Source organism: Stomoxys calcitrans, chromosome 2 (assembly GCF_963082655.1).
Source record: "Stomoxys calcitrans chromosome 2, idStoCalc2.1, whole genome shotgun sequence".
In the NCBI taxonomy this organism is placed as follows: Eukaryota; Metazoa; Arthropoda; class Insecta; order Diptera; family Muscidae; genus Stomoxys; species Stomoxys calcitrans.
In genome coordinates, this window is record NC_081553.1 from 217,048,509 (window position 1) to 217,062,217 (window position 13,709).

At 37.1% G+C, this 13,709-nt stretch overlaps 1 protein-coding gene across 2 annotated transcripts in view; it reads right to left on the reverse strand.

Annotated features, from left to right (window-relative positions):
• The window catches only part of LOC106092369 (homeobox protein 5), a 226,950-nt gene that overhangs the window by 42,174 nt on the left and 171,067 nt on the right, over window positions 1-13,709 (reverse strand). The gene's annotated exons all lie outside the window — the stretch shown is intronic.

Sequence of the window (13,709 nt, forward strand, 5' to 3'; positions counted from 1 at the left end):
CAAACGTACACGATCTATGAAAATTTTAAGAAAGCCAAGCAGCATATAGTCATAATGGGTCAAATGGCGTTTTTGAGGGGTGGCATGACCCCCTATACTTCAATCTGATTTTGAATGCCAGATTCGAAATCTACTCCCGAATACCTTTCATTTGAGTCCGATATTGAAATGAACGTCCAATATGTCTGTTTGTGGCGGCCCGATTCGTATTCTACTCTCCAATACCTTTCATTTGATACATATTTTGTCCCGACCGGTCCACTTTTGTGTTTGGGTAGTATTTTTGGCATAAGGGGGAGGGTTCGTCCCCCTTCCGATACCGAAAATTTATATATAGCCTATGTTTCCTTCCAGACCAATCTACACAATGTACGAAAATTTCGAGAGAATCGGATTTGCTGTTTTTCAGTTTATACTGAACAAACAAACCGAATACCATATATCCGTGATTGGCTAATGTGTACATTTTGGGTGTTTTTGTGGCGGTGGGTGACCCCCTATACTTCGTGACCCCCTATGAAGATTCGTTATCTACTTCCGCATACTTTTCATGTGATACCCATATTGTCCTTATCGGTCCACTTTTGATTTTGGGTGGTGTTTTGGGGTTTGCCCCTTCCGTTATAAATAAATTATAGAGCCTATTCCTACCATATTCGTAATCTACTCCCGAATACCTTTCATTTGAGTCCCATATTGTCATGGTCGTCAAATAAACCTATTTTAAGAGGTTTTGCGGCTGGGGCGGACCCCCAGATATTTGGACCCACATTTTATTATGAAATTCATATTCTACTAATGAATACCTTTCATTTGAATCCCATATTGTCCCGATCGGTCCACTTTTATTTTTGGGCAGTACTTTTGGAGTAAGGGGGAGGATCCGCCCCCTCCCGATATCAAAAAATTATTTAGCCTATGTTTTTGAGTCTATACGGAAAAAAGAAACAAACCGACGTACAAACAAACAAACAAATACAAATAAAATTTTATATATATTGTAAGAAGATAATAAAACACTTCACGCACAATTTCAGCCAAATTGGATAAGAATTGCGCCCTCTAGAGGCTTAGGAAGTCAAAATCCCAGATCGGTTTATATGGCAGCTATATCAGATTATGAACCGATTTGAATTATATTAAGCACAGTGGTTGGAAGACATAACAAACCACTTCGTGAAAATTTTCAAGCAAATCGGATAAGAATTGCGCCCTCTAGAGGCTTAAGAAGTCAAGATCCAAGATCGGTTTATATGACAGCTATATCAAAACATGGACCGATATGGCCCATTTACAATCCCAACCGACCTACACTAATAAGCAGTATTTGTGCAAAATTTCAAGCGGATAGCTTTACTCCTTCGAAAGTTAGCGTGCTTTCGACAGACAGACGGACGGACGGCCAGATAGACGGACATGCCTGCACCTTTACTAGCTGGACCGGGCCCGCTCCGCTGCGCCTTCTTATTAAGGTTTTGAGCCCATAAAAGCGCATTTATTACCCGATGTCGCTGAAATTTGGGACAGTGACTTGTGTTAGACTTTTCGTAATTTTTCTTCAATTTGGCCTAGATCGGTCCAGATTTCTATATAGCTGCCATATAGAACGATCTCTCGATTTAAGGTTTTGGGCCTATAAAAGACACATTTTTTATAGGATTTTGCTGAAATTTGGGACAATGAGTTGTCTTAGGCCCTTCGACATTCTTCGTCAATTCGACCCTGATCGGTTCAGATTTGGATATAGCTGCCACACAGACCCATCTCTCGATTTAAGGTTTTGGGCCCATAAAAGGCGCATTTGTTATCCGATTTTGTTGAAATTGCGGACAGTGAGTTGTGTTAGGCCCTTCGACATCCTTCGTTAATTTGGCCTAGTTCGGTCCAGATTTGAATATAGCTGTCATATGAACCGATCTCTCGATTTAAGATTTTGGGCCCATAATAGGCGCATTTATTGTCCAATGTCGCCGAAATTTGGGACAGTGAGTTAAGTTAAGCTCCTCGCCCAACATCTGCAATATGGTACAGATCGGCCCAGATTTGTATATAGCTGCAATATAGACCGATCTCTCGATTTAAGGTTTTGGGCTCATAAAAGGCGCATTTGTTATCCGATTTTGCTGAAATTGCGGACAGTGAGTTGTGTTAGGCCCTTCGACATCCTTCGTCAATTTGGCCTAGTTCGGTCCAGATTTGAATATAGCTGTCATATGAACCGATCTCTCGATTTAAGGTTTTGGGCCATAATAGACTCATTTATTGTCCGATGTCGCCGAAATTTCGGACAGTGAGTTAAGTTAAGCTCCTCGCCCAACATCTGCAATATGGTACAGATCGGCCCAGATTTGTATATAGCTGCCATATAGACCAACCTCTCGATTTAAGGTTTTGGGCCCATAAGAGGCATATTTATTGTCCGATGTGGCCAAAATTTGGGACAATGAGTTGTGTTAGGCTTTTCGGCAGTCTTCCTTAATTTGGCTCAAATCCGTCCAGGTTTGGATATAGCTGCCATATAGACCGATCTCTCGATTTAAGGTTTTGGGGCCATAAAAGACCCATTTATTGTCCGATTTCGACGAAATTAGGGACAGTGAGTGATGTTGGGCTCTTCGACAGCCTTCTGTCATAGCTGCCATATGGACCGATCTCTCGATTTAAGGAAAGGGGACCATAAAAGCCGCATTTATTGTCCGATTTCACTTAAATTTGACACAGTGACTTATGTTAGGCTTTTCGCCATCCGCGTCGTATATGGTTCAGATCGGTTAATTCTTAGATATAGCTACTAAAAAGACCAATTTTTTGTTATACACCATTGAACAATGGCTTGTACTTATTACTATTTGGTTCAAATCGGAACATATTTCAATATAGCTGCTATGGTGCATAAGGTATGCGTTTTTCAATGGATTTTGACGAAAGGTGGTTTACATATATAGGCCACCATACACATATGGAGGCCACTTTAGCGCAGAGGCTAACATGTCCGCCTATGACGCTGAACGCCCGGGGTTCGAATCCTGGTGAGACCATCAGAAAAAATTTTCAGCGGTGGTTTTTCCCCCTCCTTATGCTGGCAACATTTGTGTGATACTATGCCATGTAAAACTTCTCCCCAAAGCGATGTCGCACTGCGGCACGCCGTTCGGACTCGCCTATAAAAAGGAGGCTCCTTATCATTGAGCCTAAAACTTGAATCGGACTGCACTCATTGATATGTGAGAAGTTTGCCCCTGTTCCTTGGTGGAATGTTTAGGGGCAAAATTTGTTGTATTTGTTGGTTTACATATATACCCCTTTTTACTTGTTTTTTATTTTATTTTGTAGTATATTTTTTTAAGATATTTCACAAAAAAAGCAAAAGTGATTAACAATTTTATTTTCTAGTGATATGTTGAAATGTTGGTTATTAATCTTTCTTAGTCACAGATAAATATATGTTTTGAGACACCAGCAGGCTACCCCCGCATAGATTTGGCATCATTATTAATGAGAAATGAGTATCTAGAAAAAATTCAAATTTCTCTACAGTTGTTGATTGCTGAATTATGCCAAAAGTGGGTAGCATTCTCTTATTATTGTAATTTCTTTTCTAACAAAATTATAAAAGTGAAATTTTGAAAAACATTCGTTTCTCTTTCTTTTTTCTGTAAAATATTTAAATGGTTTTTAAAATATATTTCTAGACTAAGTCTTTATCTTTCAAAAAAAAAAAATGCTATTGAAATGTTTGAAGAGAGAGAGAGAGAGGAAATCTAAAATAAGATAATCCATATACAAACAAGATATCATTCTAATATAAAGAAATTGTGGCAAACATTTCCTTTAAGCTTTCTATCTACCATGTGGCCCAACAAAACAAAAATAAAAAAAAAACAAAAAACTCTGACAAAAATCACTTTTTTTCTATGTGTGTGTGTGTGTGTGTGTATGTTTGGCTATAACTACTTGGCTTTAATGCGGACATATTATCCTTGGTCAAATCCAAAAAAGGGAACCTGCTGTGAGTTGAGATTAAAGTTTTTATAGTTTTTTGCTCGAGTTCCTGGCTGTTGGTTTTCCTTTTGTTTTTGTTGTTGCTTTTGCTCTAATAGTTATAACTGCAAATATTCACATCGTTGTAAAAGTGGCCTGTGGAAAACCTAGTCAGTGGTCCATTGGTTTTTGGTCGCCAGGCGGTCATTGGGCAATAACATGTTAAATCTTACTACTGTCTTTGTTGCAAATCGTACGAATGTACCTACATACGAGTATGTCTGTCTGTCTGTCTGTCTGTTTATTCATTCGATGGTCTTTTTCTGTCTGTCCTTTCTTCCTTTTGTATTATAAAAACAAAACAAAACAAAAAAATAGGCGAAACGAAGAGTGGCTTACAATGGAAATTGGTGCATGTTGGTTTCAGTGTTTAGTATCTTTCATTTAACAACAACAACAACAACAGCAACAAGCACAACACCAACAATGGCAGCATAAAATGAAAACAGTTAAGAAAGCCTTTTGGTAAAAGCATGACCATGGTCTAAAAAGTTAAGATCTACTCTAAAACGATGATGCTGGCCGGTGATTGTGATGATTTTACTTTATTGGGTGTGTTCAATTATATGCTTTAATAATAACGGTAATCACGGCAAGGAAACAAAAACAAAACAAAAAAAACCAAAAGTACCTACACCAACACCAACACCATGAAAGCAAATATAAAGTTACTACCACCACATATGCTGTTGTGTTGAATACAAGTTGAAATTTAAAATCCATTTGGCCAGTGCCTGTATGTCCGTCTGTCCTTACATGCTACATACATCGTATGGCTAGTCTGTCTGTCCTTTCATATGTTAACGTTTACTGAAAGGCCAAGAAATTGTTTTGTTGTTATCTTTTTTTTGTTGTTTTTGTTTTTGGCATTTTTAAATGATCATGTACTACTTTTCTCCAGTGAAATGCATCCTCATTGAGTTTTGGATTTTAGGAACTTATTTAAGAAACGACAGCAAATTAATAAGTTTTCGCCTTTTTGGTTGAACAAAAATAAACCACACACACACACACACACAAAAGACTTTCTTTGTATATGAGTTTTGAATTCCTTGGAAAACAATGCCTGGCATACCATAGCAATAAAAAAAAAACCCAAAACAAAAACAATCGAAAATGTTATGCAATTGTTTTGTAGAAAATATTGACCAACCGTATAAAGTCAAGAAACTGCATTTTATTTGGCGAATTCCAACAAAAAAAAAGAAAAAATCACAATGAAAAAAATGAATTATTGAACAATTTTTGTTTTACCCCTCAATTTGGTGGAAAGCAGTGTGGTTAAAATATAAAGGAGTGCATATGTCATGGGTCCTCCACACAAAAAAATGTGCTTCGCCAAAGAAAATCTCCAAACCAAATTAATATTTTGGTATTTTTGATTATAGCCTATTTTTTTACCCTCCACCATAGGATGGGGGGTATACTAATTTCTTCAATCTGTTTGTAACTACACGAAATATTCGTCTGAGACCCCATAAAGTATATATTGGGTTGCCCAAAAAGTAATTGCGGATTTTTTAAATTAGATTGAACTTTAATCAAATATACTTTTTTTACACTTTTTTTCTAAAGCAAGCTAAAAGTATCAGCTGATAACTGACAGAAGAAAGAATGCAATTACAGAGTCACAAGCTGTGAAAAAATTTGTCAACGCCGACTATATGAAAAATCCGCAATTACTTTTTGGGCAACCCAATATATTCTTGATCGTCGCGACATTTTACGTCGATCTAGCCATGTCCGTCCGCCTGTCCGTCCGCCTGTCCGTCCGCCTGTCCGTCCGCCTGTACGTCCGTCCGTCCGTCTGTCCGTCCGTCTGTCCGTCCGTCTGTCCGTCTGTCCGTCCGTCTGTCCGTCCGTCTGTCTGTCGAAAGCACTCTAACTTCCCAAGGAGTAAAACTAGCGACTTGAAATTTTGCACCAATACTTCTTATTAGCGTAGGTCGGTTGGGATTGTAAATGGGCCAAATCGGTCCATGTTTTGATATAGTTGCCATATAAACCGATCTTGGGTCTTGACTTCTTGAGCCTCTAGAGGGGGCTATTCTTATCCGATTTGAATGAATTTTTGCACGAAGTATTTTGTTATAATATCCAACAATTGTACCGAGTATGGTTCAAATCGATCCATAACCTGATATAGCTGCCATATAAACCGATCTTGGTTCTTGACTTCTTGAGCCTCTAGAGTGCGCAATTCTTATCCGATTGGAATGAAATTTTGCACGACGTGTTTTGTTATGATATCGAACAACTTTGCCAAGTATGGTTCAAATCGGTCCATAACCTGATATAGCTGCCATATAAACTGATCTTGGGTCTTCACTTCTTGAGCTTCTAGAGGGCGCAATTCTTATTCGATTTGAATGAATTTTTGCACAAAGTGTTTTGTTATGATATCCAACAACTGTGTTAAGTATGGTTCAAATCGGTCCATAACCTGATATAGCTGCCATATAAACCGATCTTGGGTCTTGACTTCTTTTGTCTCTTTAGGGCGCAATTCTTATCCGATTTGAATGAATTTTTGCACAAAGTGTTTTATTATGATATCCAACAACTGTACCAAGTATGATTCGAATCTGTTCATAATCTGATATAGCTGCCATATAAGCCGATCTTGGGTCTTGACTTCTTGATCATCTAGAGGTCGCAATTATTATCCGATTTGCCTGAAATTTTGTACAACGGATCCTCTCATGACTATCAACATACGTGTTTAATATGGTCTGAATCAGTGTATAGCCCGATACAGCTCCCATATAAATCGATCTATCTATTTTACTTCTTGAGCCCCCAAAGGGCGCAATTCTTATTCGAATTGGTTGACATTTTACACAGGTCTCCAACATATAATTTAATTGTGGTCCAAACCGGACCCTATCTTGATATCGCTCTAATAGCAGAGCAAATCTTTTTTTTATCCTTTTTGGCCTAAGAAGAGATGGCGGGAAAAGAACTCAACAAATGCGATCCATGGTGGAGGGTATATAAGATTCGGCCCGGCCGAACTTAGCACGCTCTTATTTGTTTGGTTTAAACCAATCCCTTAGTAATTTTATATTTTATTTTCATGATTTTTTTTATGTTTTTACAACAAAAAGCTCCCAATTTATAATAATAGAAAAAAGAAATAATATGGTTTATGGTTTGAAATTTGCTTTGGCTAGGAAACATTGTGGTTAAAGCACAAAAAAGGGCTAGTTGCAAAATTGAGTCATTCGGAGGTCAATAAAGTCAATAAATATATTATTATTTTGTTTTGAAAGTTTCTATTTTTAGTCAAAAATGCTTTCAATTTTTGTTGTGTTGTCATGAACCACATTTCGTCATAATATGGGGAAAAATAAAACACTTTATGCAAATATAGTCCGACCTCCACCATATTCAGAAAGGCTATGTAAGGTAGGCCAGCGTAGCGCAGAAGTTACCATGTCCGCCTATGATGCTGAACGCCTGGATTCGAATCCAGGCGAGACCATATGAAAAAAATTTCAGCGGCGGTTTTCCCCTCCTAATGCTGGCAACATTTGTGAGGTACTACGCCATGTAAAACTTTGTCCAAAGAGGTGTCGCACTGCGGCATGCCGTTTGGACTTGACTATAAAATGGGGCTTAAACTTGAATTGGACTGAACTCATTGATATGTGAGAAGTTTGCTCCTGTTCCTTAGAGGAATGTGCATGGGCAAAATTTGCAATTTATGTAAGGCTCTAAAACAAAACTTTTTACCAAACTTATCGGTTAAAAATTCATCTCTTATGGCCCCAATAACTTAAATCAGGAGATCGGTATATGTATATGACAGTAATATCCAAATATAAACCGATCGGAACCATATTGAATACAAATGTCAGAGAGCCTAACACAGCCCACTATGACAAATTTCATCGAAATCGAGTAATTAATGTGCTTTTAACGTTCCAAGAATTAAAATCGGGAGATCGGTATATATGGTAGATATATCGAAATATAGCCCCATTTTGGAAATACTCGGTACGAATGTCAAAGGGCCTAACAGAACTCTTTGTGCTTAATAAAAGCGAAATCAGTTAATAAATTCACCTTTTATAGTCCAAAGCTAAGCAGCTGTATTCAAATCCAAACCTATCGGGCCGCATTGAACCGAGGAGCCAAACATAACTCACTGTCCCAAATTTCGGCAAAATCGGACAATAAATGCGCCTTTTATGGGCCAAGACCTTAAATCGAGATCCAAATCCAAAGTCAATTTGGCCTAGATCGGTCCAGATTTGGATATAGCTGCCATATAGACCGATCTCTCGATTTAAAGGTTTTGGACCCATAAAAGGCGCATTTATTGTCCGATGTCGCCGAAATTTGGGACAGTGAGCTAAGTTAGGCCCCTTGACATCTTCCTGGAATATGACACAGATAAGTCCAGGTCCAGTGGACAATAAATGCGCCTTTTATGGGTCCAAAACCTTTAAATCGAGAGATCGGTCTATATGGCAGCTATATCCAAATGTGGACCGATCTAGGCCAAATTGAAGAAGAAGGTCGAGGGGCGTAACACAACTCACTATCCCAATTTTTGGCAAAATCGGACAATAAATGCGCCTTTTATGAGCGCAAGACCTTAAATCGAAAGATCGGTCTATATGACAGCTATATCCAAATTTGAACCGATCTGTGCCATATTGCAGGAAGATGTCAAGGGGTCTATCTTAACTCACTGTCTCAAATTTCGGCGACATCGGACAATAAATGCGCCTTTTATGGGCCCAAAACCTTAAATCGAGAGATCGGTATATATGGCAGCATTATCCAAATCTGAACCGATTTGGCCCAAATTGCAGAAAGATGTCGAGGAGCCTAACACAACTCACTGTACCAAATTTCGGCGAAATCAGACAATAAATGCGTTTTTTATGGACCCAAAACCTTAAATCGAGAGATCGGTCTATATGGCAGCTATATCCAAACCTGGACCGATATGGGCCAAATTGGAGAAGAATGTTGATTGACAATAAATGCGCCTTTTATGGGCTCAAGACCTTAAATCGAGAGATCGGTCTATATGACAGTTATATCCAAATCTGGACTGATCTGGGCCAAATTGAAGAAGAAGATCGAGGGGCGTAACACAACTCACTGTCCCAAATTTCAGCAAAATCGGATAATAAATGTGGCTTTTATGGGCCTAATACACTAAATCGGCGGATCGGTCTATATGGCAGCTATGTCCAAATCTGGACCGATCTAGGTCAAATTGGCGAAGGATGTTGAATGGCCTAACACAACTCACTGTCCCAAATTTCAGTGAAATCGGACAACAAATGCGTTTTTTATGGACCCAAAACCTTAAATCGAGAGATCGGTCTTTATGGCAGCTATGTCCAAATCTGGACCGATCTAGGCCAAATTGGCGAAGGATGTTGAATGGCCTAACACAACTCACTGTCCCAAATTTCATCAAAATCGGATAATAAATGTCGCTTTTATGGGCCTAAGACCCTAAATCGGCGGATCGGTCTGTATGGGGTCTATATCAAGATATAGTCCGATATAGCCCATTTTCGAACTTAACCTGCCTATGGTCAAAAAAATAACCTGTGCAAAGTTTCAGCTCAATGTCTCTATTTTTAAAGACTGATGCGCGATTTCAACTGACAGACGGATGGACATGGCTCGATCGACTCAGAATGTCAAGACGATCAAGAATATACACTTTATAGAGTCTCAGGACGGAATGACTAGATTAGTATACTCCCACGCTAAGGTGGCAGCTATTATAAAGCAATGTGTGCAAACAAAAGACTTAGGAAACAAACTTTAAATTACCATTATTTATGAAAAGTGTGTTAAGTTGTTGTTAATCTTAGAAAAAAAAAGAGCATGTTGACGTTAATATCGACAATGTTTCTCATTGTTTCATAAATTAAGTAAAAAATTGCGATACTTTTGAAGTTTTTGCTAATGACTGCAAACAAAAGACTTAAGAAACAAACTTAAAATTAGGTTATAGTTTTATTCGGTTTTACATCAGAATATGCACCATTTAATCCAATAACAATGATCTCGTTTTACTTAGATCTGACCTTTCTTTCTCTTTTACCTCTTTTTAGACCCTCCAGTATAGGATGCGAGTATACCAATTTCGTCAATTCATTTGTTAGACATCGAAATATTGATTTGAGACCCAACAAGGTATAAATATAGCCATGTCCGTCTGTCTGTCTGTCAAAAGCACTCTAATTTTCGAAGGAGTAAAGCTAGGCGTTTGAAATTCTGCACAATACGTTTTATTAGTGTAGGTCGACTGAGGTTTTAAATGGGCCAAATCGACCCAAGTTTTGATATAGCTGCCTTATAAACTGATCTCGGGTATTGTCTTCTTGGGACTCTAGAGGGTGCATTTCTTATCCGTTGTTGCTGAAACTTTGCACGGCGTGTAAGTTTCAAATCGGACTATAGGAAAATTTTTCAAAATTATTTTTTTTACATATCCTGAGAGAGATTGAGATTCCATTAATCTCAATTTTTTTGCAATATTCAAATTTTATACAAAACTTTGTAAAAATGAAATTTCTATAGAAAATGTTTAAAATTTTATGTTATAAAAATTTTAATTTTTCACAAAATTTTTACTTTTTTACAAAATTTTATTTGTTCACAAAATTTTATTTTTTTCACAAAATTTTATTTTTTCACAAAATTTTATTTTTTTGCATAAAATTTATTATTTTCGATTTTTTTTACCAAATTTTAGTTATATGTAAAATTTAATCAACTTTCAATAACTAAAGAAAGTTTTGTTAAAATTCAGATGAATTCGAAAATTCTATTTGTATAAAATTTCTATAAAAAATTTAGTAAGAATTTAATTTCTGTAAAAATTGTATCAAAATTTTAAATCTCATTTTTATGTTCTCGACAAAATTCTAAACCATGCGATATAAGCTAACACATGTATCACACCTTTGAATGTAAAGACAATAAAAAAATTAAAGAACTGTTGTCAGCTTTCTTGGAAATGAAAACTCATTGAGCTCGTCTCGAAAGAGAAACAAACGAAGACTCATTAATTTTATTTTGTTTTCTCAAATTAAAATGATTTAAAGGGACCTACAAATTAATTTTTATTATGGTCTTCTTTCTACATTTTCATCTTCTGTGCATGAATTAGCACGGAGTTCGTTTCCTAAGTCTTTTGTATGTGCAATTTTAATTCTTTATGTAATTGTCAATAGTTTGTTAATTTTCACACCATTTATGACTTACGATGTTTTATGATCCAGAATATTTTTGATGTCTTTTTTTATAGCCAAAAGCAAAGATTTCTTAAAAAAAAAACAGGTAAAAAGGCGTTAAGTTCAGCCGGGCCGAACTTTGGATACCCACCACCTCGGGTATATATGTAAACCACCTTTCATCAAAATTCAGTGAAAATTTCATACCTTATGTCCCATAGCAGTTATATCGAAATACGACACGATTTGGACCAAATACTAATGAGTACAAGTCATTGTTCAATTATGTACAACAAAATATTGGTCTTTTTAGTAGCTATATCTAAAAATAAATCGATCATATACAACAGGGATGTCGAAAAGCCTAACATAAGTCAATGGGTCAAATTTCAGATAATCGGATTATGAATGCGGCTTTTTTGGGGCCAAGACTTTAAATCTAGAAATCGGTCTATATGGCAGCTATACCCAAATCTTGATCGATCTGAGTGAAATTGAAGAAGGATGTCGAAGGGCCCAACACAACTCACTGTCCCAAATTGCGGCGACATCAGATAATAAATGCGCCTTTTATGAACAAAAAAACGTAAAACCGAGAGATCGGTCTATATGGCAGCTATATCCAAATCTTGACCGATCTGTGCCATAATGCAGAACTAAGTCAAGGGGTTTAACCTAACTCAATATCCCAAATTTCGGCGACATCGGGCAATAAATGCGCCTTTTATGGGCCTAAGACCCTAAATCGGAGGATCGGTATATAAGGCAGCTATATCCAAATCTGAACCGATCTGGACCAAATTGACGAAGGATGTCGAAGGGCCTAACACAACTCACTGTCCCAAATTTCAGCAAAATCGGATAATAAATGTGGCTCTTATCGGCTTAAGACCCTAAATCGGAGGATCGGTATATAAGGCAGCTATATCCAAATCTGGACCGATCTGGACCAAATTGACGATGGATGTCGAAGTGCCTCACACAACTCACTGTCCCAAATTTCAGCAAAATCGAATAATAAATGTGGCTCTTATCGGCTTAAGACCCTAAATCGGAGGATCGGTATATAAGGCAGCTATAACCAAATCTGAACCGATCTGGACCAAAATGACGAAGGATGTCGAAGTGCCTCACACAACTCACTGTCCCAAATTTCAGCAAAATCGAATAATAAATGTGGCTTTTATGGGCCTAAGACCCTAAATCGGAGGATCGGTCTATATGGCAGCTATATCCAAATCTGGACCGATCTGGGCCAAATTGACGAAGAATGTCGAGGGGCCTAACACAACTCACTGTCCCAAATTTCAGCAAAATCGGATAATAAATGTGGCTTTTATGGGGCTAAGACCCTAAATCGGCGGATCGGTCTATATGGGGGCTATATCAAGATATAGTCCGATATAGCTCATCTTCAAACCTAACCTGCTTATAGACAAAAAAAGACTCTGTGCAAAATATCAGCTCAATATCTCTATTTTTGAAGACTGTAGCGTGATTTCAACAGACAGACGGACGGACATGTCTAGATCGTCTTAGATTTTTACGCTGATCAAGAATATATATACTTTATAGGGTCGGAAATGGATATTTCGATGTGTTGCAAACGGAATGACAAAATGAATATACCCCCATCCTTCGGTGGTGGGTGTTATAAGGAGATGTGTTGTAATATTCCCATAGAACAATAGTAAAAAAATTAAGTAAGATATACGAAAAAACAAACATAGCAAACCCTAATATTTAACATGATTCTAACCCATCTTTACCCATCCCTCATATTAGAATGTTTTAATTTTGCCTCCTGTGCGACACTTCCTTGGGTAGAAGCTTTTACATGGCCTAGTGCCTCATAAATGTCGCCAGTATTGGGAGGGGCTAACCACAGTGTAAAATTTTTTCTAATGTTTTCGCCAGGATTTGAACCCAGGCGTTCAGCGTCATGGGCGTCTATGCCAACCTCTGCGCCATGGTGGCCTCCCAATTCGAAAATTACGATATAATTCATAAGACATGTTTGTCATACAATATTGTATGCTCGTTTTCGTTTTCGTGTTCGTTTCTTAAGTCTTTTGTTTGAAAAACATCTGTTTTTATCAAAAATTGTCAATTCATTACTGATTTTCACACGATTTATGGCATTAGTTAATAAAATAGAGTTTTTTGAAAGCATAAAAAATTGTCTTAAAGCAATGGCTTGTTGTTGGGAATAAATATAAATTAGAAATTATAAAAATATTTCAATGTCATAAAAGAATTCCTAGATTTCTTCAGTGATTTTATTAAAAAAAAAACAAAGCAAATATACGTTTTTCACAAAAAAAAAATCAGTTGCCATAAAAATCAAGTTTTAAGAAAACACTATCAAAGTTAACAAGTGTAAGTAAATATTTTTTTCTATTTTTATTAATTTTTTTTTTGTTCTAGTCTTTTGATGGTTCTCATGCTTTT